Genomic DNA, 24412 nt, shown 5'->3' on the forward strand with positions numbered 1-24412 from the left:
TGCTTGAGCTGCTGCTACCCCTCCCTCTCTCTCTTGCTCTTTGCCACCACCATGAAAGGTTGCCCTCTGCTATGTGCTGCTCTGCGTTGGACCCAGCTGAGTATGGACTGAAACCTCAAGTAACTGTGAGCTAAATAAACCTTTCCTTCCTTCATTTTGAGTGTCGGGTATTTGTCCCAGCAATGAGAGAAGAGTAACTAAGACACTCCTCTTTCACTCCAGATGTTCCTGCCCTTTGTTTCCCTTTCACAGCATCTATTGTACCTCTCAGATTTTCTTTTCTCTTTCAGGTCCTTACACTAGCAAGGCAATATGATGTTTACATATGTGGGTCAGATTTATTTCACTTAAGAATATGGTGTCTAGTTGCATCCATTTATCTGCAAAAGCCTTGAGTTTATGTTTTTTATAACAATACTCCATTGTATGAAAATATCACATCTTTTTTATCCATTCCTCCATAAACTTCAGGTATCTATTAAGGCTCTTCTAATTTTACTCTTCATGAATATGAAATGCAGATCTTATTTCTTTCAAAACATATGACTTACCTTCCTTTTTTTACTTTGACTTACATCACATTTTTCTTCCCTAGAAAAGGATAAATGCATGTATTCTAGGTACCTCAACTTTATTTGAAATATATATTTTGTCAACTCTAGCCAAAATGTACTAGAAACATGAGCAAATGGATATTTATGCAATTCATAATGTTAAAATACTTTTAAAGTAAGGATCTTTAAATAATTACCTTTTTAATGCTTTCTTGACAAAAGAAAGCATTGGTTTCAAAAGATAATTAAATGTCAAATCTAAACCTTGATAGCTTATTCTAGATATAAATCTTAGGATTTGATGAAAAATAAATTCAATGGGCATACTTATAAATTTTACCATGTAGTGAGTAAAAACTGGAATTTCTTATCTCCATGTGATAGTATAGAAACCAGAAAAAAAGGACCAGGTCTCTTATTAGCTGATACTATAAAATATATGTAAAGGATACTGACATTTTTTTCCTTTGATAATATCTTAAGTCCACCCTAAAATAGTAATATTCAGGTCCCAGATCAGAAGCAAAATCACTAGTGGTAATGTTTTCTTTTTGAAATTCCTCACTGGGGAAATCTGGCAACCTGAAAAAGTGGCCAATCAAGGACAGGAGCAGAATTAAAAGAATTTGAAAGAAGTGAGGCAAGATTTTAAGGGCAAAATCAACTGTAGCACAGTATTCTGCTGGAAGTAGACATGGATTTGTAGAAGACACGAGCATATCTAGTTTTCCAGATTTTTACTTCTGCTGATCAGCCAACTTGTAAAAGCAATAAGAAGTCAATGCCAAGATCGGAATGCCAGTGAGAGGAGCACATTGGAAAATATTTATAGAGTTTAAAATGGGGCCAATCTCTGCCAACTTCATAGGCACACACTCTTGATGGTTCCTTTGTCTTTGTAACTTATTCTTAAATCATTGTCATTTGGTCTTGTAACAGATTGCAGAGAGGCATAGTAATCAAATTAGCTGAGGAGAGCTTTGCCAAGCTTCTTGTTGTCGGTGTATTTTTCTGCACATATTGTTTCTCTAGTTCATTTAGCTTTATATTTTTCTTTCTTTTAAAACTGGTAAATTATAGTAGAATAAGTCAGTTTAAATCACAGGTTTATATTTTTAAAAAGTCTCTTTTCCTCGTAACTATTTCCTCCACTTGCCTTGTTTCTCAGCATTATATTTCTTGTACTGCTATTCCATTTTTTATTCATTAAGCCATTATCTGTTAGTTTTTGATAATGGTAGATGTGATGATTTTAGCTTGCTCTTTCTTAGGCCCAAGCCTACCCTCTTCTTCCTCTTCGTTTTTTTTTTTTTTTTCCTCTTCATTCTTTTAATAGATATATTTATGTTAAAATTTTTAGGTAGGCAAGTTGTCTGGGAGATCATAATATATAAAATAATATTTTCCGACATGTACATACTTGATTTATTCTTTCTTCACACTTGGTTGATAGTTATCCAAACGTAAAATCCTACTCAAAGGTTATTTTCCCCTGGATGAGAAAGCATTGCTTCACGGTCTCTTGGTCATCAGAATTCCTTCCAAGAGTCTCACAGCATTCTACCTAATGGACAGAGACAGCGTGGTCTGAAACAAGCAAGCTGCCTTGTGTTCCTCGTATGAAAGAACCTGTCTTGGGCCTGCTGTTGCCTTCATATTTACCATACTGGAAAGGTGTTGGTTCTTTGTTTTGTTTTATATCTCATGTCTTTCTGTTCTGGGATTTCAGATGTGAGTGATTAAGATGATGTTTCTACAATTGAGAGGGAGATGAGACAGTTGAGTTGTGTATGAGTGTACCATGTAGCAATGCTGAGTATTATTTTGAGGCCAGCCTGAGCAACTTCTCAAGGCTGTGTCTTTGAAAAAAAAAAAAAGGGAAAAGTGAACCTGTTCAGATGTAAAGCTCAAGGATTAACTGGGCATTGTATGCCATCATCACAGATAGGTGAAGGTGGGGGAATGCGCTTGATCACCCCGTGAGACGTGTTCACAGGTTTTCAGTTCCTGAAGACCAAAACCTGGAAAAATGCCACGTTGGAGTTGCTACTGAAGGAAATGGAGAGAAAGTCAAGTCAAAATGCAAGAAAAATAAATGCATGACGTATTAGAGAAATCTGGATGAACCAAAGGTAGCAGCGAAGCTCAAATGTGATCCATTCCTAGAGATGAAATATTCTTTTGCTTTCATAATGAGAAGACAGTGTATGTCTTTATCAAAAATTGTTTTATTTGGACAAGCCAGATAGCTCAACAGACTAAAGCGCCTGTTTAGGCAGATGCAGCTGCGTGCCTTGCTGCATCTGCCCCTAGGTCATGCTGAGAGGCAATTGAGACTGGCGTGGTGACGCACGCCAGTGCTTGGGAGGCTGAAAACTGGAGAATCACTACAAGTCCAATCTACATAGTGTGAGACCCTGTAGACTCTGCAGATCCTGTACCAAGTACATAAAAAAAAATTGTTTTATTTGAACTCTGGATCAGTGTGAGTCATTGAGTCTGAAGCTCTCTGGTAGTACACAGAAGAAAATAAGACATTGGAAAATCTGAGGCCAAGATGCATCTGTCCAAAGTTTGCAGAGGGACAGAAAGGGAGAGACAGACATTGCAGAATGTAGAGGAAGATGTGAGCTCTGTTGTTAAAAACTCAGCTGATTGCTGCCCTCAGGGATCTAGATGCATGCCATGACTAGAGAGAGAATCTGCATTGTAACACAGACAGTTATTGTAGTCATGAAGCACAGGAAAATGATGACCTAGTTACTGGAAGTTACATGGAAGGAGTGGAGTACACGATGTCAGGAACTTAGAAAAAAAAGGTGTGTCACAATCCTGGGAAACAGTGCTTGGGAAGTGATAGAAGGATCCAGCAGGGCAACAGCTAGGAAGTCCCCTTTGTTACTTCCCTGAACCTGGGGAGTCGGGGCCAGGAATATGAAGCTTCTAAATGTTATGGGTGGCACGATTTTCTTCTTGTTGAAGACATATTTCATTTTTTTTTTAAGTAGCAAATGAACATTGGGAAAAGAAGGTACAAAAGGAAGCCTAAGGGCTTTAAGAACAGTTCATAGACCCAGGGAGCGTTCGTGGTCATGGAATCGGAATCGAGGGGATGGACACGTGTACCGAAAGAAGGGGAGCTGGGATGGAAGGGTGGTGCTGCGGAGATGAGTGTGTTTGTCAGGCAGGAGCAGTGGGCTGGAATCTCCTACAAGGAGCATGAGGATTGAAGAGGTTCCCGGGCAGGGGTAACAGGCCGCCCAGCCCGTGGTGGGCATGTTGGTGCCACTTTCCTTTTACAGCTTGGCCTCTGAGTCTTAGTGCTCTTCACTGTCATTACATGGCTTGTGCAGCCCTTCATTTATATCAGGAAAAGATGTATTTCCTGCAAATGAAGCAGAATGGGAAACCAGCTGAAGAACAAAAGGACATCTTCAGGTTAAAGAATAGAATATAGGAGAACTATCAGGCTTACCCAGTTGCTTATGCTACCTTAAAATGCCACCTCCATAGTGACCTTTCTCATGGTTACAAATTAGACAAGGTAGGCCTTGCAGATATGGGCTAGAAATGGAATGATATTTCTTTCTATTAAAAAAACTTGCTTTTATGTCCTCAAAAAAGACAAAGAATCCAGTTAGCTTGCAAATATTTCTCTGCTACCGCTTGTTTTTCCCTGCAACAGCTTCATAAGGCTCCGTACTCCTATAAAAGCCATATTCTGTCAGCATGACAGTGGTATGCAACTTGCAACGTGCCAGGAATATCTTACAAATATCACTGGGCTAATGAGGCAGAGGTGTAGCCAAGCACTGAAAGTATGTTTAAAAAATGCTAAATGCTATTTGCTTGTCATTGTTTCTTTGTCTGTCCTCTCATCTCTAAATGTACTTAAGGTGAAACTTAAATTGTTCTGGTCTTGGTCTTGATGAATTCTATTACCTGTGACAGGAGCTTGATCATTTATTCCAAATTGTTGATTTCACAGAAGGCAAGAGTGTATCTTCTTACATTTCTTGTGTCCATGCCTTGCATGAGGGTTGGAGGGCTTTGGAGATTTTAGCCAGCTGGTTCTCACAAATTCCTACAGTGCACGAGTAGGGTAATTCTTAGTGCCCACTTTGCCGATGAGGAAGTGGAGGAAAAGAATTTCACTCCTGTTAAAGTCCTTCCCAGGCTTTCTTCATAGTTGAATGCTACGTGGGTAGTAGTCCATTGAGCAATTCTGGAATTCATTTATGACATCTAAAAACAAAATGAATGAAATATGCTGTTTGTGGAGATGTTTTGCTACTTAAATCTGCCAAATAATAGTCTGTCCTTTGTTTCTGATGTTCTTACCCTTTCTACTACTCTTTAACCATATAAGGCTAAAACTAGCAAACTGGTAAAATACTGTGTAAATTGTATGGCAATACAAGTATGAGATCTTTATTTCCATATTATGTGCATGTATTGTTGTTCATGTCAGTGAAAGTTCAACCAGCTAGTACAAGAGTATTTGTAAGCTTATAAGAGTCTATTATTTTGAGTCTTTATGAGAAGGACTTTTTATCCAAAGGTGGAGGCCACCCATAGTAGTAAAGTTATTTGCTTTTTGTTGTTGTTTCTTAGTAAACAGAGTACAAAATAGTATTAAAGCAGAAAAATTACAAGTGATACAGAATTTCTCTTACAGTAATGTGAATTTCACAGTATTAGTTGTAAAGCGTAGTGTTGTCTTCCAAGCAGTTATTCATATTATCATATATATATATATATATATATATATGTGCAAAATTGAAATAAGAAAAAAAATAAGAATTTGAGAGGAGAAAAAGGAGAAACAATTGAAAAAGAAGACAAAGCAAATTAAGTATTATCTGCTCCTTTACACAGACCAACAGAAATCCACAGTATAGCTGTCGAAACCATCCCGGTTACATACATAGATAAATCTCTTTCCCCCACTCCCTCTCCTGTCCTTCTCCCCAACTCAGTAACTCTTTCCTTTTGAATAAATTGATTCTCTTTTCCCAGCATCTGTCGTACCTTTCAGATTCCATTTTCTGTTTCAGCTGTAGTGAAAAAGGAACCTTCTCCACTGTTGGTGGGAGTGCTGGCTGGTACCACCACTATGGAAAGGTGTGGAGATTCCTTAAGAAGCTCGGATTTGAAATCAAATTCAAAGCAATGATTCCTCTCCTGGGTATTTTTCCAGAAGAACTGAAAACCTCATACCACAGAGATATATGGGCACCCACATTTATAGCAGCGCAATTTGTCATAGCTAAATCATGGAAGTATCCCTGATGCCCATCAACTGAGGAATGGCTAAAGAAGTTATGGTATTTTTCCAAAACTGAGTACTATTCAGCTATAAAACAGGATAAATTTGAGATTTTAGTAGTAAAGTTACTTGGAATGGTGCTGGGATTGTGCCAGGGTTTTGTCAAATGAAATATGCACCCCTGCTAAGCTACACCTTTAGCTTCGTAGTGGTGGACCAACAGGAAATCGGTTGGGTATAAGAAGAACCTGATTGTCTACATATATTTTTTTTCTGCAAATTAGACCTAAAAATAGATTCTTACATTAGAAACATAATCTCCTTGAGCAGTAGCTTTAGGATTGGCACAGGATAGTGGAACATGCATAGCACTGACCCCAAGCACCCTATTTAAAATAAAAATGGCCAGGAAGGGATTAAATAATGACATTTCCACCTGATGCGTGACAGCTGTCTTATGTACATGACAATGTAGCCACATGGAGTCACGGTCCCTCCACTGTGTGTAAGGAGCAAATGCTGGGGGCCCCTTATATACCTGAGGAAGCCATGAGTATGAGACCCCAACTTGGTGGTAAGCATTGGTTTAGAAGTATGCTTGACATTTGCAGTGCAAAGCAGTGAAGGTTCACTGAGTGATTCATATGGGTAAGGATATCATGGCTACTGTAAGAAGTGCAAGCTTTATTTAGAGAGATCCACTGCCAAATTCTGCTTGGCATACAGCATGGCCATATGCCTTCCTCTAGGCATACCCTTCACCGAGTGCTCTTGCTCAAGGGCACCTCCAGCCTCCTCATCCTTGTGTCTCTCTGTTCCTGCCTGTTGGAGCCCCTTCCCCCTCCCGTGTGTGGAACTTCTCCTGATAGGCCTGTCTTCCTTTCTTCTTATAGTACAGAAAAATAGCTGCCCCATAAGATTCTTCTTCTCTTTCTCCTTCTCCTTCTCCTTCTCCTCCATCTCCTCCTTCTCCTTCTTTTTAAAATTTTTGTATTTGTTACAAGGTCTCACTACACAGCTTGGACTCGCAGTGATCCTCCTGTTTTCAGCCTCCCCAGGGCTGGGATCACAGGCATGTGCCATCACTCCCAGTCTCGTTCATGGTTCAGAGCACCCTGGAGGTGGGGCTGGCATGACCTGTGGGACCTGGGATCAAACTCTGATCCCTGTGCTTGCCAAAGCAGGTGCTTAGTCCACTGAGCTATCTCGCTGGCCCTAAGATAGCTCTTCTGCCTCCCTTTGCCTGCTACTTTCAGCCTCTCTCTTATAACCATTAACACATTTGTCTCGTTGCTACCCTGTCTCGCTCCTACTGCTCAAACCAAAAAAGGAAGGCAAAGCAGCCTCTTCCCATATATTTTACTCTTTGGCTCACTTTACAACCATCCTTATCTTTCTCTCCCCTCATCTATACTTAACATTTCATTTGAGCCTCTTTTTATGATATTATTGACAGTCTTTTAGGAACTTTGTCTATTTCACTGACCTTTTGAGAAAGCTGGATATTTTGGGGATTTTTTATTATTATTTTGTGTCTTTTGTTTTTTTGGTTGGTTGGTTTGTCTGTTTCACACATTTCTGCATGGGGTATACTCAGTACTATAATACAGTACCTGCCCAGTCCACATATTTCTACTCTGTAATATTCCTTTTATGAAATACATGTGTTCAGGAGAGAGCAGCCTCATCAACGCAGATTTCTCATATTGCACTATTTCTTAGTAGTACATAAAATATTGTTATTTAAAAATTATATGATAAAAAATTATATGATATATACAGCACATCTTAAATATAGTAATCATAAATTTCAAATCAGTATCACTAATACCAGTGTGTAATAATCGTGAACTATACTGTGGCATTTTCAATTTTATCTTAATTGTATAAAGTTTTTGAGCTACATGCTTTAAAACTGTCTGATTTTATCATCTTGTTAAAATACTCTTTTTTTAAAAAAAATCATTTTTATCATTGAACAGTCTCCCTCTTTATTGCCAGGAATGCCCTTTGCCTGGATTTCTATAGTGAGTATTATATTTTCCCTAGTACATATTTTTTAATCTCTTTATTTTGATTTTTCTAGGATATTTTGGCTTAGAAGGTTTTTTTGTAAGCCTCATTTATCTGAATTTTTATTTCACTATCCAGTCTGATAGTGTTTCTTTTATAGATATTTTAAGCTCCTGTATATTTATTTTATTCTAGTACTTTCCAGGTTACCATTAAAATATAAGTTATCTAATAAGTCTAAAGTTTCTGTTTTCCTTCCTCATCTAGACAATGTAAGGGGTACTTTGTCCTCACTTCCTTATTCTTAGCTCAAGTTTTACTCACCATCTTATGCTCAGAAATCAACAGTTGAAAAAGTAAAGTTTTTGCTTCTTGGCTTTTTGGTCAAGATTGTGTGTAGTAAACTGCTAATAATAGTTAATGAATTTCTCTTTTTGCCCCTATTCCTAGACCTTCCTTCCAGACTGACTTTTGTTTTTGCTGAAGAACACATTCCTTGTTCTTTTAATGAATTTTTTTAAATTGGTTTTGTGTTTATTTTTGAGATAGGGTCTTGCTACCTACTGCAGGCTGACCTTGTACTCACTGTGTAGCTCAGGCTGGCCTCAGACTTCTGGTGATCCTTCTGCCTCAGCCTTCCATTGCTGGGATCACAGGTATGCACCACCACACCTGGCTCTGAATGAGGACTTTTTATTGGGACTCCTTGATCCAGCAGTTACGTACTAATTGTATAACATTTATCTGTAATTTTTTTAAATTTCCAAATGTAAGGGATTTCCAAAGTTTCCTTTTTTCTTAATTACATAATAACTGCAAAATAAGGTACTTCTTGAGAGTAATTCCTTGCATCTTTAGATTTGATGTAGTGTCCAAAAAAAGTTTGTGTAAGTTATACTGATAGTACTGAAACACAGTGTTCCATTATTAGATTTAGTGTTTGTGTTGTTTTATTTTTTTGTATTTGTTTACTATTTTAAGCTTGCTTAATAAAGTTGTTTAAATATTCTGTATCTTTTTTGACTTTTTTTCGTATATTTGTCAGTTACTGAGAAGATAAAGACTAACTTGATAAATATGTCATTTTCTTCTTAATAGTTCTGGCGTTTTTGCTTTGTGTATTTTTCCAGTGTTTTTGTTTCATATGTCCAAATTTAGAGTTGTTCTGTCTTCTCGGTGAACCAAATATTCTTTTGAATGTTTTTGCTGGTACTGTTTTTGCCTAAATTTCTATTCAACCTTCCGTTAAAATATGTCAACACTTTTTGGGCAGTATTTGCTATAGCACTTTCACAATATTATTTTAAACTTTTGTATGTCTTTGTGAGACTTAGTCCTACTTCCCGAGTGTATGAATCTCAACTGTGCGTGCAGGAAATGGACACAGGCTACCGGATGGGTCCTTCGGTAAAGTGAGTACGTGTGAGCAACCTGTTCTCCACGCTTCCATTGTTACTGGACCCTGTAAGCTGGCGCACAGTGGACTTGGCATGCTGAAGCTGTGGGTCTCTGGACAGTGACAGGTGTTTAGGCCCATGTCCCATAGTCCTGAAAATGTCCGGGTCTCTCCCTGTGCCTGGGGTGTGTAGCCAGCTAACTGGCAGCTCCTAGTTCCTTTGGGGAGGCCTAGGGAGGCCTTCCAGTGTCCTTGCTGAAGCATGTCGGGCTCCTTTCTCCAGGGCACTTAGTCCCTTTCTCAGGAGACTCTGGCCTCAGATCTGCTCCATCGCTGGACGTGACCACAGAGCCATGATTTTCTTTCAGAGCAGCCACCCTCGGCCTCCTGACCTCCATTTTTACCTTTTGCTTTAGCTGCATGTGTTGAGCAGGAAACTGTAGCCAAGAGGCAGAGAGAACACTGGAGCTTGAGGAAGCCAGAGGAGCTGTGCACTTGTTACTTGCTGCTAGCGGTGCTGTGCTCTGTGAACCCTGTGCAGCTCTCTGCTGGTCAACGTCCCTTCACTCCCCCTTGCTCTGGCTGTTATTAATGGTAATTTATGGTGCCCTTGATCTGTCCTGGGTGTCGCCTTCTGGCCCCCTGCTCTTTTTGGATCCCAGTGCACTCCTGGGCATTAATGAGCCCTACTCTGTGTATCTGTCCTACCCATGTCATGGCCTGCAACTCCAGCTGCTCTGTTCTGCAGCACTGCTGCCCCTGAGCAGAGCATTGTGCAGGGCCTTGGTGAGGGGTGGAGCCTCTGAAAGCTTCCGGGCAATAGCCTGAGCTCCATTTCTGGGACCCACGCAGTGGGCATGCCCAGGGCTCACAGCTTCTGTATGCCTTCTCCTCCATCTGCCAGGGCATCTCTGACCCGTCTGCTTCTCTCAGCATCGGCTGTCACTTATTCCAAGCCTGTGAGAGAAGAGACACTCACCAAATCTTTCCATTCCATGAAAGTTACTTCTTGCAGCTTTGCTAGGTGCCTTACTTTTCCTTTACTTACCAGCCCTAGCACTTCCCTCACTGGGTTCTGCTGGGAAGTCACTTCAGTTGTGGTCCTGGCAGCCCAAAGAAGAGCTGGAGCGCCCCTGAGGGGCCATTTGTTACATCTTCCAGCACAGGAGAAGCACTAGCTCTTCCCGGAGATGAGCGGGCAACCTCTTCACACTCAAGGATTTCTGGGATCTATGGGCCCAGCCATCTGGATATTGCTGTCCTTTGTTTCAGGAGCCTAGATCTTGCCAGCCGTATGTCTCATTTTAGTAGACATCCCTTAAGCATTTGCTTCTGGCACTCTGTACCTGTAGCTGTTGGATGAGGTTTTCATTGCTCAACTGTTTCTGACCTTATCCTCCTGGATGTAATGGTCTCTTTCCAAGCTATGAAGGAGAGCGGCTGGCAGCCTTTAACTACTTCTGGTCACTGCATTATCCCTCTGCAGGTGTCAGTACAACTTAGCAGCACTCAGCTAACTCCACCGTGTGTGTGGCATGTCCTCATCTCATTGTCTGTGATCTGAATCATCATTCCTGCCAGAGCCTGCCTGCACACCGCTGGTGATAACCCTAGCAGTCGCATGACCACCATGTACCAGTACCTGCCCCCCATACCTCTCACAAGCACAGGTGGGGTAGTGAGTGAAGCCGTCCCAGACTCCATCCCACTGCCTGTTTTCCCAGAATACCTGTGGGCCTGTTGTTCAGCTTAGGTTCTTCAAGCAACAAGTGCCAAGACTAGATTTACTGGGAAAAGAATCAGAGGAAGCTGAGTTAGTTGCTTTCCCAACTTCTAGGGAAGCAAGGGAATGGGGCAAAGCCAGTGGGGAGTCTTGAAGCCAAAGCCATCTGTGGGAAGAGTCCTGTCTCTTCTTATTCAAGTCAATTAGTGTTTTATTATCATCATTCCACAAGTTGTTGCTCAATATTGTAGGTCTTCGTTACTTTTGCAAAATATGTGACAGTTTCTTTTCTTTTGGGGGAGGGTACAATACTAGAGTTGAAACCCAGAAGCATTGTACCACCAAGCTACATTTGGTCAGAATCAGTCGCGGTATTCGTGTGAGTCTACTTCTGCGCATGCTGTTCTGTTCCACGTATTTGTGTGTCTGTTCTTTGCTATCTTGGCCATTGTGGTTTCAAAGTAAGTTTGGGGATCAGATGGTGTTTCCTCCAGCTAGTTCTTCAGTATGATTTTGTGTACCCTACATAAATATGAGAGGCAGTTGACTTGATTGGGATTGCGTGGAATCAACAAACCAAGTTGGAAGGGACTGAGTCCTTGGGAATAACGAGTCTTCATACATGAGCTATCCTCATATTTCTGGTTTTATTTAAACATCTTTCATCGGTGTTTAGTTTTCCTCAGACAGATTTTAGACATATTTTGTCCAGTTATACCTTTGTATTTCACTTTTTAATTCTATTGTAAACTATGTATATAATTTACATTACATATAACATTTACAGTTATATTTATTAGAAATTCTCAAGAAGTTTTCTAATCTGTCTTTGAGCTACTGGGCTCAGGTGCTTCTCCTGTCTCTGTGCTGAGTAGCTAAGACCGTAAGTGTCAACTACAGGTGCCCACTGTAGCATGTGGCTATTATGATATTATATGGTATTATATTGTTACATACATCCATTTGGTTGCTACTGATGGAGAAAAGTAGTTGAGTTTTAATATATTGGCCAACCTCACTATACCTCCGTATTTTTGCTATGAGTTCCAGAAGTTACCTTGGCATTTTTTTACATAGGCTTATTAGTATGAATATAAGGACAGCTTCATTTCTTCCTTTTCATTTTTATAGCTTTTCTTTTCTATTTCTTGTGTGTTTTTGTTTTGTGTTTGGTGTTATTGCATTACTATGACTTCCAGTCCAATGTTGAAAAGGAGTGGCAAGAAAGAGCACCCTCACCATGCTCCCAAATTTATGAGGCAAGCATTAATGTCTCTTGCCGTTAAGTGTACTTGCCATAATTTTTTGCAGCTATTCTTATCAAGTTGAGGATGTATACCTTTATTCCTACTTTACTGAGAATGTTAATCATGAATGATGTTAGGGTCTACCAAATGTTTCCCCTGAATTAACTGATATCCATCCTGTGCTTTTATTTTTCTTAGTTGATAGATTAGATTACATTGTTTGATTTGAATGTTTAACCTGTCTTATATAATTGAAATATATTTTATATAGTTGTATTGTGTAACTGTTTTTATTCATGTTGGATTCAACCTAGTAATTTTCATTGAATTTTGCACATAAGATCAAGAGAGATGTTGGCTGTAGCTTTTCTTTGATGTAATACTGTGTCTAGGTCTCTGAGTAATGCTGGGTTTGTGGAATGAGGAGCTGTTTCTTGAATTTTCTGGAAAAGATCATGGATGGTAAATATTGTTCCTTCTTTACCATTTTGGTAGAATTCATAAGTGAGAGCACCCTGAGCCTGTTGCCTTCTTTTCTAGAAAGTTATTAATTCATTAGCGCATGTAGATATCTTCAGGTTGCCTGTGAGTTTTGGTCATTTATCTATTTAAGAAAATTATTTATGCTGTTACCAAGTCTATAGGCATAGAATGGCTTCTAATATCACTTTATTATCTATTTGAAGTCTATATGATTGGTAATGATAGCCCTTTTTACCTGTTCTTTTGTGTTGGCAGTTAGTACGTCTCTCATTTTTCCTTGGTTAGCTTGGCTAGAATCTTAGCAATGTTTTATCCATTTGAAGAAGTTTTGTTTGTTTGTTTGATTGATTTCTTTATATTGTATTACTATTTTTAACTTTTACTTTTCTAGTTCCTGCTGTAAATTCTTTCTTCTGCTAGCTTTATGCTTAAGTTGCACTTTTTAATCTTAGTGAAGAGTCTTTAAGTAGATGCTTACATTAATGATTTTAGAGCTTTTTTTATTTTCTAATCTGCACATTTTTTAAGTTATTTAAGTGCTACCTTACCTAGCTATAGTGCATAAATATATACATATATATATATTCAGAATACTTTCTAATTTCCCTTGAGATGTCTTTTTTGACTTAGGAATTATTTAGTGAATGATTTAGACATATTTTATTATTTCTTTTCTGATTTCTGATGCAGTTTCATTGTAGTCAGAGAGCATACTTTGTGTAAGTTAGTTTTTCCTCTCTTTTCTGTATACCCACATAGTTAGGAGACAACACAGGCCCTTTTTTAGAAATTAAAGCTGATGCCAAATTGTAAAGTGTGCTTAGTGCAAGGCCAGACAGAGTGAGAGTGGGGAGGCCATCTTATCCATCTCTCCAAGTGCTTCTGTGAAGTTTGTGTCCCTTGACTCAGAGGAAAGTTTGCAGTAGCTCCTGCCTAGCAAATCTCTTTCCCTTTTATGGCACTATTGTTGATGTTCTAGCTTTGACAAATGCACTGTAGTTGTACAAGGTGTTAATAACTGGGGGGCTGGGTGAAGAATATATAAGAGTCCAGGTGTTTCCACCTTTCAACTCACAGGCCCTTTGACCTCTTCTTTAAAAATGTTATAAAAACAAATATAAGAAATTTTAAAAAGCTAATATGCTATAGTTATATATTTTATATGTGATGGAAGACAACTCCTCTTTACTCAGTGAGGCCTAGGCAAGCCAAATGTTGGACATGTACATTTTTAAGTTTCTTATTAATCTGAAAGAAACTCAAAGTAAGGCCATAAAATAATAACTCAAAGCTCCCAGAACTTAGAGTTCTATGAAGGGAAAAATGGAAATAAGTTCTTTAATTCTAGTTCCATAGCTTCAAAAAATACTCTATTAATAGTAATTTCTTATTTTCAAACTCAAGTGAACATGGTAGTAATTATTAGATTATTTAATGACATGGAATGAAAATTGCTGAGGTCCTAGGGTTAAATTTCAGACCCCTGAAAAAGAATAGAGTGGAAAGATGGTCTGTGAAGCCAAATTACAAATTAAGTACATAGAAGCATTAAATTATAAAGCAAGCATACATAAATAATGACTTTCAATGAGGTTGCATGACTGAGAGAAATATACTTGAATATAGACTATGCAGATGCTTAAGAAAAAGCCGATAGAAAGCAAGGATTTTTAGACACTGGAAGTAGGAGACAGTCATTGTAATACTTCTCTAAAGTAAGTAGTTGGTGGGATGGAGACCATGCAGGTCAAGAACTTGGCCTTGATAGAGAGATGATGAAGGGTTATTTTTTTCCCCTCAGAGATGAATGTGAAATTGTATAGAGAAAATAACATCTGAGCGTGGCAAAATTATAGTAAAGTGAGATTTTTATGCACGATTTCATTCACCTCTGCTTGGAATTCAGAGTTTAGAATGATGGTCAGTTGAGAAGAAAATCTGGAATGTTTATGAGCCGTAAGAAGTGGGCAAAAAAGAACTCTTGTAGCATTACTGGTCCTAGCTGGCCACTTCCTAGATTTAGGAATTTGCCTTCGTTGGTTGGTCTTTGGGGTCTGCTGGATCTTGCCTTGCACTGTCTGCTGAGGATCAGTCTGAGCCTGAAATGTCTAGACTTTCAAGCTCCTTTTCCATCTTTTCTATGAACTGAATCTTGTGCTTGAGCAGACAAACCTTTTTTTCCTAACAGCAATTGGCTGCTTTGGATCATAATTATTCTGAGAGTGTAAATACCTTTGCTTTTGTATTAAAAGAAATTTCAATTTATCTTTTTACCATTTCGAATTCCTCTGATTTTTCCATTGTCTTGAGCAGTATGGTTGGCATAAAATTCTACACTCTTCTCTAGAAAACCAAGAAGATACCATCAAAGGCCTGTGAGTGGTGAGAAAAGGAGGATTTACTCTTCCTCACTAGAGCAATAAGATATGTTATACTTCATGTAAGTTTCTGTGAGGGGTGGAGGATGGAGGTGGAAATGAAAAGGATGATTTAGGGTTCCAAAAATTGCAGTTACTTGTGGAAGGCCTTTACTGAAAATAGATCTTTCTCTTGAGACTTCAATTTATTCTGAAGAATAATATTACAAAATTCAACATTGCACAATAAAAAAGCAAAAGCAATGGAAGATTTATAATGATCATCCTTGGCAGTTCCCTAAAACTCTTTTGCTCGCCTGGGCTCGCGTTCAATACTAAGATGCTTTATGTTCTTGGTCCTGTTGTATGGACTGAACTGAGTTATGTATGTGCAGTTCTCATTCTGTGCATAAACTCTGCTCAGCACTCAACCCTTTGTTATACTTCAGAAGACAATGATACTGAGAGAAGAAATTTAGAGGAAATATCACTGAAGAACCAAAGAAGGCAGACACCCCAAGAACACTTACACTGGGCCAGGGCTGATTGCCATCTTCCTGGAAGGCCATAGATATGTGCCTGTTCATAGATATGTGCATATGAAACGACCTCGCTTAGCCAGGCCCTTTATGTCTAACTCCCCACCTGCATAGAATTGCAACAGTGTCTCAAGATAGACTGAACTGCCACTTGGTGGTTGAGCCAAGGAGGGAGGACTTGGTACTAGGGCTTGTTGGCATTAGTGTTCGCAAGAGAGTGGAAATTAATAAATAACCTGGTACTATCTGCACAGGACTTATAAAACCAAGCAGACATGAGAATAACTACTCAAACTTGAACTGTGATACTAGCTGTGTTGTTAGCTATGGCTATATTTGTGGTAGAAAAAGCGGAGGTTGAATTGAATGAATTTACTCCTTTTAATAGCTCACTTGGTTAGTTGTTCACTCTGATGTGTCTGAAGGAGGTGCCAAGAAGATTTGTGTGTGTGTGTGTGTGTGTGTTGGTGTGTCAGTGTATATTGTATGTGTCAGTGTGTGTGTTGGTGTGTGTGTGTCGGTGTGTATACAAACTACATCATGAAATGAGAGTCCTATGAAATAGAAGTAAGACATAAAGATGCAATTGTCTGTTACTCATCTTTCATATGATTCCAGATTAAAGGATAAATGAAATGAGAAATTTTCTTGGCAGGAGCTACTGCCAGCTTTCTTCAGTGCCAATGGGGTAAACTATAGATGAATAGGAAGGAACAGGGAAGAGAGTCCCCCTCTCCAGAACAGGCTGGCTGTGCCTTGAAGGGTGGACATATTGACATCAGTTTTAATTGCTATAAATGTCATGTGCTATAATTATGTAAGGATAGAGGAATACTTCTTTAGAACGTCTCTATATGAAGAACAAGTTTCAGGACATGTTATACTCTGAACACACCATGGAGGCTGAAGGAGAAGACACTTCTGTGTGGGATTCTATAGCAATATCACAGCCATCACTTGTAGACCTGACTGTGCGGGGCAACTCCATGAAACCCACTGCATACTTGAGACTTAATCCTCATAAGGATCTGGTTAGGCAGGAAATGCTGTCATCTTCCTTTTAAAACTGAAGCAACAAACCTCAGAGAAGGTCTATTCTGGACAGAGCCAGAACTAAATCCTAGTCATTGAAATCCAAAACCCATGTTTTTAAACCTCAGGCTATAAAGAAAAGATGTCCTAACAGATTTCTTCTAGTAGAAAGTTTTTAAAAATCAGAATTTTTCTCCCAGAAGGCTTGAGGCCACCTGTTCAGTATGAAATCATTGTTTAAGCAAATATTTATCTGACGAGTTCTGAGTTCCGGGCACTGTTCACATGCTAGAGATAGTACTACTGGAAAGGGGTGGGAGTCTTACGACACGGGGCCTCACAATGAGAAGTTAGGTCCTTCATGACCTGCCCTCAGAATAATGGAAACAGGGCCTCCTCTGTCTCTTTGCTTCCCTGCCTCCATGAGGTAAGCAGTTTAGTCCAGTACACACTTTTGCCACCATGTGATTGTCACCACAGTTCCACAAGTAATGGGGCCAGCTCACCATGGACTATAACTTCTGAAACTATGAGCCAAGAAAGCCTTTAAGTTGTTTTCATGACAGTGACGGATGGCTAGACAACCTCCTAGACACCTGGATGGAGAACCTTCCAGGAAGGTGAAGGAGAAAGGTCGCCTCTGAATGTCAGGCACAAGAAAGCTGAATATCATGGAGATACCATCAAACAATCCTTTTATTCACTAATTACAAAGTTATTTCATTTGGCTCATGTCTCCCTTTATCAGAATACTCTTAATTTGGAGAGGCGCAAAGCACATAGGTTTTACGTGACTAAAGTTATCACAAATTCCAAACTTTTTAGCCGCAGATATTTTACCTCTATTGAAAGAAAAAGCTTTCAAAACATCCAGGATAGCTTAATACACAGGCTCTGAACATACAGGGACTACACAGTTGTAAATGCTTGCACGTCCTTTAATAAGAATCCAGCTCACAGGGATGCAGTTGTATGCAGTTGTGCTGCCAACACTGTGGAGCAACGCGAGTCAGTCCACGTGACATGGAAGCAGACAGGGTGTGCGTGACACCATCTGGGACTCCTTGATCTGTGCCATCCTAGAGAATTAGAATGACGCTCTATCAGGCATCAGAAAATAAAAAATAACATCAGTGCCCCAGTGCTTCCTGGAATCAGCCCGTCCTTAGATTGCTCACACCCAACTGCTTTTGTTGGCCATGTTGTTGAAAATCCTCTTTGAAGCCAAACATCAGAAAGCGCCCACCTGGGTTGTTTCTGATGTGCCTCAGGTTGTTGAAGAATAAATACAGTGAGCTATTTATGCTTACAGTCATACCCAGATTTACCCTTCGTGATGCTTATGTTCTGTATTCTATAGTAGAGACACTGTTAAGAGGGTGTCCCAGGTTGTGAGCACCAGTGAATATCTGACAGCTTCAGTCTAGGTCAAAACACGACCAATGGCTTTGTTTTGGGCATTGACTCGTATGTTTATTAACACAGTGGCAATGTTCTTCGAGAGAGCAGTGATTTTATTTTTATCTTTGCCCTTCCTTGTGTAGTGCCTGGCACCGAGTTACGACCTGTGGGCTTACAAGTAAATAAAAGCCGTGATACCCTCTGCAAGGATGGTGGTAGGGTGGAGGCCACGTATTTGATTGGGCTGCAAAGTTTTATATCCTACTTGATAGAGTGAATGTTTTGTGGATGGGAAATAATTGATAATCATAATTGACTCTTCTGTAAAGGTAAATTTAGAACTAAGCAATGATCGTCCACGTAACCCCTCATCTAATTTCAGTACCTATCAATTCATAGCCAGTATGGTTTCATCTATACTCTACCTTTCTCTATTGCTTGCTTCTATATTATTTTTAAAGCAAATCCTCCAGACATCTAATTTCATCCAATCCATTTTAGTATAAATCTCTATAAGAAGTGACTCCCTGGGGGCCAGGGAGATAGCTCAGTGGAATAAGCGCTTCCCTGGCAAGCGCAAGGGCCTGAGTTCAATCCCTGGTTCCACCACAAAAAAAGAAAAAGAAGTAAGTCCCTATAATCAGTTACCCTCCATGTGTCCTTGCTGTTTCTCTTGAAACTTAGTTGCTGAAGAAAGTAGATCACTTGTCTGGTAGAATTATCCATAATCTGGATTTTCCTGACTCTATCTTGGTGGAGTAGTTTACTGTGATCCTCTCTCCTATATTTGTTGTAGACTTAATTATGAAGCACTCTATCAGTTCCAAGCTTGACTCTTTTGGTAAAATCACTTCGTAGGTGGTGTTGTGTGTTGAAGAATAAATAAAGGAGAAATTATGTCACTTGTGTGATATTTCTAACAGTCCATATCCATATGTATTGCATGATTTATAAAATCCTGAACTTTTGGTAATTTTTCTAAGTCATTAGGTGAAACACTTTCTTTAAACTTTCTTTTCATAGTCATCCAATGGTATGGTTCATATAATAAATGCATGACTCTCTACCTTAGCCTACTGCTTTTCAAAACAATGAGGTATATCCATACATCCTTCAATAGTGAACAATTTGTTTTAAGTATTGTAATGAATGGGCTGATGAAATTAAATATATTTGATATGCGTCAGTCCTTCATAGCTAATGTTCTCACCAGTATATGAAATGTTCCATTTTGAAGTTTATTTTCTTTTGTCATGGCTCTTCCTGTTTTCTATAAGAATCCCTAGGTGCATTTTGTAGATTTTTCCCTAAATCTTGTTTGAACCATTTCTTCAAGCATTTCTGGGTCTACTATGTGAAATGGTCTTTAAAGACTATGATGTAAGGGCTGGCCAAATAGCTCATCGGAGTAAAGCTCCTGCTTAGTCAGACTCAAGGGTGGGGAGTTTGATCCCAGGGCCTGCTGTGCTGGCCCCGCCCTGGGAGTGCACTGAGACAATTGAGACTTGATGTGGTGACGCAGTCTCGCCTGAATTACAGCTCTTTGGAAGCTGTAAACAGGGGGATCACTACGAGTCCGATCTAGTAGTGAGACCCTGAATACCCTGTAGACCCTTCCCTAAAATACAGAAAAAAAAAAGAAAGAAAGAAAGAAAGAAAGAAAGAAAGAAAGAAAGAAAGAAAGAAAGAAAAAGGAAAAGAGAAAGACCATGATTTAAGTCTCCTGTTGTCTTTGTAGTTGTGACTAGACTTTACAGTGATAGAACTAGAATTAAAATACATTATTAGTTCGTAGGATTGCCTTCAATTCAAATTCAAGGTACTATTCTTTTGTTGTTATTGTTGTTCTTGTTGTTGTTGTTGTACTGTGCGTAGACCTCGAGACCTTACGTTTGCCAGGCAGGCGCTTATGCCACTGAGCTATCTCCCGCAACCCCTCTTTTTTCTTTCTTTCTTTTTTCTTCAGGGTACCATTCTCAACAGTGGGATTTGGCATTCCATGTCCCTTTCACAGGCTGAGAATCTTGATATGCTAATCCTATGATGTCTCTTCTGCTGTTTCCTTTTTCTGAAGCCCATTCTTTAGTAAATTGCTGAGTAATTGACAGTGAAAATAATATTTTTTGAGTTATTTCATGCTGAAAAGTTTTCCTGTGACTTTTATAACAAAGTTTGTTGAGTTAGATTTTAGACACAATCCACAATTTATGCCTTTAATGTTATAAATAGGTCACTTCATTGTCTCCATGTGGAAGTGTATGATGATAGTAAGATTTTCTTCTCTAAAATGAACTTGGTCTTGCTGTATGATGACCAAAAGATTTTTTTTTTCCTTATAATAGAGTAGTTTGCTCAAATATGTCTCAGCTGTAGTGAGTGTCATATAGTTTCAATTTTATTTTAGTTCAGGGAAAATTTCTGAGATGTGATTATAATTTATTTAACTGAAAAAATTGTATATAATTACTGTGTACAACATATTGTTTTGAAATATATAAATGGAAGAATGATTAAATCAAGTTAATTAGTATATGCATAATCTCATCTACTTGAGATAAGATATGTGTTTAAAAAAAGCCCCTCACTCTTGCACTGAGAATACTTGAAATCTAATCTCATCAATTTTTAAGAAAGCAATTCATGATGATTAACTAGAGTTATCATGTTGCAAAGTAAATCTTTTTGAATTTTTTTATCTAACTAAAATTTTGAATTATATTTTTAGTATGCATTCTTTTTTATTGCTTTGGTTGCCTACTCTGGGTGAATTTTTATTTTTTTTAATTTACACGAAATAATTGTACATAATTTTAAAACACAATGTGATGGACAAATCAGGTTACTTAACATGTCAGTTGCCTCAAACATTTATCATTTATTTGCAGTGAGACAATTCAAAATCCTCTCTTGTAGCTAGTTTGAAATAAACAAGATTGTTAACTATAGTCATCTGAGAGTGGCACCAAAAAAGGAAGTCTTCTTGCCTCATTCCAGAGTTGTTATACTAAGTTCTTTTTATGTTAAGGCTATCCTTTTCTAACTTTTATGTTAAATTTTTTCCATTCAAATATTGAGTAGTCATGATTTAGTAAAGACTTTTCTTCCTGCATTTAATTGGCTTGCCATGGTTTTCAAAATCAAATGACTTGATGTATGTGGATGTCTTTCCAGGTCCTTATACATAGTAATCTGGTGGTTAATATAGGTTTAAAACTGTTAAAGTATATACCCTTAACCTTCATTCTTTTCATAAAAATAATTTGGGGCATTTAAGTTGTTTTAAATTCCATCATAAAGTATAGAATCAGCATCAATTTATGTATTATTCAGGTACACACTTCTGTTTGGTTATTGTTAGTCACATTTTTGATAATGTAAAATTATAGTTTTTGTATAATGTCAGGTTATATTTTTTGTAACAAAATTACATTGCTTCTTCAGTGGTTGCATTTCCATAGACATGCATTTGATCATTTAATATGTATGTTGAAGCTTATATATTCAATTACTTAATGCTTATAAATTTTCTTAGTTTTTTTTTTTTTTTTTTTTTTTTTTTTTTTTTTGGTGGAACCAGGGATCAAACTACTTGACAGTGAAGCGCTTATCTACTGAGCCATCTCCCCAGCCCCAGTTTTCTTAATCCTAATGGGCTTTTTTGTTTGTAGGATTTTTTTTTTCTTTAAATAAAACTGTGACTTTATTTTCAGGTTTAGTTTTTCTTTGTTTTCTGTTGCTTATCATTTCCTTTTTCTACATAGTTGTATCTACTACTCTTCTTAATGAAATGGCCACATCACTGACTTTCTAATGGAGACAGCTTAAAACCTAAGTTTCCCTCTAAGGACTGTTTAATTTGCATCCAACGCATTTTGATATTTTGTTGTACTTTTCTAGTACAGACCTTTGCTACAGAAGAGAGGGCCTCTTGGTTAGTGCTAGGAGTTCTAGCTACCCTTTGACTGCTCGCAACCCTTTCTGAATTAAATGGATCCTTCTCTTTGAGGAATTAGAGTTCTCAAAGCCCCTTCACTTGGAGTTCTCAGGTTGACTCTGACCCTTTTCAGGAACAACTTTGTATGAGTTGGGAGTTCTGCTTTTGGGGTCCCTCTACTGCTCCCCACTGTTTCCTCCTATCTGATGGCCTAACATGTGGGTTTTATCTGCCAATGGTTTAGTGTTCTTTGTGGTGTGAGGGCCAATCAGACACCTGTGCACATCTCCTTGTGCTCTCCATGGCGTGTTCTCAGTGACACTTGTTCCTCCAGCCTAAGCACTTCCAAGGAAGTGGCCGTTAATCTGTTTCTTTTCATTGAGACTCATGCCATTAATCAGTTTCACATTATATTTAAACCATTGCTGGATGCTAATTTGTTTAAGGGTTTATAACACATTGCACTAACCACATTTTAGTGGAAATTGCTTATCTTTTTATAAATTTCGTACATCTACTACTGTTTTGTTTTATAATTTGCAAGATATTTTTCATTAATGACAACCTCTTTTTCTACTTACAAATTAAAAGACAGGCTTAAAAAATAATTTCTCTGTCTGAAGTTATAAATGTTATGACAACGCCAAAAGATATTTAATAATTAAAACAGTTATTAGTGTCAGAAGCCCCTGGGCTTGCCAATAACTAAGAAATATTTTCAAGGACTATGACCTCATGAGTATCAGTAAATCAGCTTCAGGAGAATTATTTAGTTAAAGAAAATTGTTAGGAGACATTTATTTAACATGCATTGTAAAATATATAACATTTTAATGGAAAATAATATACGCTATAAACAAATTTGTGTTAAAACATTTGACATGTGCTTTGGAGATTTTTTTTCTCTATTGAGCTTTAAAATAATTATTTGATAATCTTTTTTATGGTGAAAAGTTAAAACACAATGATGTTGGTTTGCTCCTATAGCTTGTTATAGGGTCTGGAGTCAATATTCCACATCTTCATAGTCAAAATCTTGCATTCTTACCTTTGTAATAAAACTTTTCTTTGTGATAAAACTTTAAAATGTTGTGAGCCAGATGAGCCAACTATGATAGAGTTTATGTGTCTGTTCAGACAGACACGGTTTGCTCTGTAATAGGCAATTTAATGAAATACAAATATCAGAGAAATAATAAAAAAATGAATAATTGAAAGATTTGACATGTAATTTCAGCCTGGCAGGTGACAAATACTCTTCTAGCATATAAGGAAAATGTCCAGTTTTCCCAGGAGGATGGGTGGAGATTATAATATTTTAATAAAGTATAGTGATATAGTGAGCTAGTATGTCTCAGACCACTTGTGCTTTCCAGGCAGTCCTACAGTGTCTTCACATGCTGTGGACACACTCTAATGTCATTACTGTCACTCAAGGCAGCCAGACTGTCACATCCTCTCCTCACTTCATCACCTGCCTTTCAGGGTTATGGGACTATACAATGTCATTTTTTCTAGTAGGCTAACTGGGGAGAAACATGCGATTCCTGAGTCCCTCGGATGTGATCAAGTCAATGTCACTTCTGTTAGGCTCTTAGAGCAGTGTTCCTAAGAATCTTGATGCTTAGAGATAGTGTAAGGCAAGTTTAAAAATAGAGTAGATTAGTCGCACATTGATAATCCTTTCTTAAAAAAATAATTATGAAGTCTTTATATGTGACATTCATTCCCATTTACCTTTTGAGCAATTTTTTAAAATAAGCATCATTTTTTTAAATTCTTGTAGTTTTATAGTAGGAGCTATGTGACCAGCTGAACACAGAGATAAGTCTTACTATGTGTATGTATTTTTAATCATTGAGCAACTTGGGTTGCCTGAGAAGTTGTTCCTTTGGCTAAGTCAGATTGAGTTTTGTGTAACAGAAACAGTATGCACCTTGGGCCAAAGTAGAAGAAAAGGACAAAGGTGATTCGAGTGACGTTTCTGTGTGCAGCATCTCTGACCTTGTTCTGATGAGCTACCTGGGGTGGCATGGTCAGCTGTTGGCAAGGGACCTTTTGGGGTGTTAGTCATGTCTGTCTTACATTTTCAGCCCAACCTTTACTAGTGGGATGTTTTCTGTCAAGCAGCTCTATTGTAACACCTGAGCACCTTCTAATGTCTGGCCCCATATCAGCTTCCTCACACATTCCTGGCTGCCGTATTAGTATCTAGTCAATGACGGTGCCATGATCTGTGGTAGAAAACTTTGTCATTGTCTCCTGGGATTCTTGCTTCCCACATCCCCCTCCCTTCCTAATCAACATAGGAAGACAAAGCATATGAAAACAATATAATACACAAGTAGAAAATGTATTAGTTTGGAGACAAATGGGTAAAGTTAGGGTCAGTCAAAGAGCTCAGCAGATTAAAGTGCCTACTTAGGCAGATGCAGGGGCCAGGAGTTCAATCCCCAGGCCTGCC

The 24412-nt window shown here is 38.3% G+C and overlaps 1 protein-coding gene across 1 annotated transcript in view; it reads left to right on the forward strand.

Annotated features, from left to right (window-relative positions):
• The window catches only part of Fmn2 (formin 2), a 402068-nt gene that overhangs the window by 335852 nt on the left and 41804 nt on the right, over positions 1-24412 (forward strand). The gene's annotated exons all lie outside the window — the stretch shown is intronic.

Source organism: Octodon degus, unplaced genomic scaffold (genome assembly GCF_000260255.1).
Source record: "Octodon degus isolate 3935 unplaced genomic scaffold, OctDeg1.0 scaffold00017, whole genome shotgun sequence".
NCBI lineage: Eukaryota > Metazoa > Chordata > Mammalia > Rodentia > Octodontidae > Octodon > Octodon degus.